Raw genomic sequence first — 1,245 nt, 5'->3', positions numbered from 1 at the left:
CCTGCATCTCGCAGCACCCCCGTCACCCTGCCTGCAGCAGCTTTGGGGGGCTGAACCCCCAAATCCAAGAGAGGAGAAGCAGCCCTTCAAGGTGGATGACCCCCAAAGCACCAGTGGGAGTGGGGCAGGGTGGGGGGCAGCATGGGTCCCCCACCCCACAGCCCTGCTAGTGCTACACGGCTGAGAGCAGCCATTCACCCCCGTAATGCTGATTTTAGGTGATTTTATACAAGGGCCCCCGGCAGCCCAGGTGTAACACATCCCCAGTGCCAGCACTGCAGCAGGGGCTTGGCCTCGCAGGGCATGCTGCGTCCGGCACCGAGCCGGCTCCAGCGTCAGAACCCAGCACGACTGTGGCCAGGATTCAGCCAAAAGTGAAACTCCGAGTGTGAAATTAAAAGCAATCTGCCCAGGCATCACTGGTTACCAGGCAAACCTCCCCATGTGCGGTCCAAGGGCCATAAAGTGGTAAGGCTGGGGCAAGCCTAGGCAGGCTTCTTCAGCAACTCCATCCCTTCTCCCCAGTCAGCCCCAGAGCCATCCCGCTGGCAGCACGCTGAGAGAAAAGGGTTAAGGAATAATCTAAAAGCATCTCCAAGGAGCACAGCAGAGTCTCCTGGCAGATGCTGTTTCTGGAGAAGCAGGCGTTGGTGGGCCGGTGCTCCAGCTCCTCAGGTGGGAAATCGCAGTCCCTGTGCAGGGGAAGGGCTTTGGTGCTCGGAGCCTGGTCCCTGCGACCCAACTGGGAAAGCCCCAGGGCACCCAGGGGTGCTGGGGTGCACAGACCCCCTGCCCAAGGGTGTCCATCAGCCTCGCCCTAGGCCACCTGCATTCCCAGCTCCTGCCCCCACCTGCATTCCTCCCCAGAGGCTATTTTGAAGACAAATAACTTATCTGCTGCTTTTTAGGTAATGCCGCATTTAGAAACAATCATCTGAGGTGTTTAAAAAAAAAGAAGGGGGGGTGGCAGGGAAGCACGTAAAACCCTTCCATAAATTTTTCACCTCTCCCCTCGCTCTCAGCCCATGTCTGGGGGGTTTAGGGGGATGCTGGTTTTTCCCGCAGCCCCAGCCCTCGCTCGGCTCCTCACTGGGGCTGCAAGCCCCCCACCCTGGGGCCACGCTCTGGGCGCATTCCGTGACCAGCCTCAGCCCTAAGGGGAACTAAGGAAAGTCTGAACAGGAACTCGGCAAGCGAAACCCCCAGCGATTTCATGGAGCTGGGCCCGACTTTGCAAACCGCAAA

This window comes from Fulmarus glacialis, unplaced genomic scaffold, assembly GCF_000690835.1.
Source record: "Fulmarus glacialis isolate BGI_N327 unplaced genomic scaffold, ASM69083v1 scaffold12008, whole genome shotgun sequence".
NCBI classification, from domain to species: domain Eukaryota; kingdom Metazoa; phylum Chordata; class Aves; order Procellariiformes; family Procellariidae; genus Fulmarus; species Fulmarus glacialis.
The sequence above is the reverse complement of the archived record's forward strand: the minus strand, read 5'-3'. Positions refer to the sequence as shown.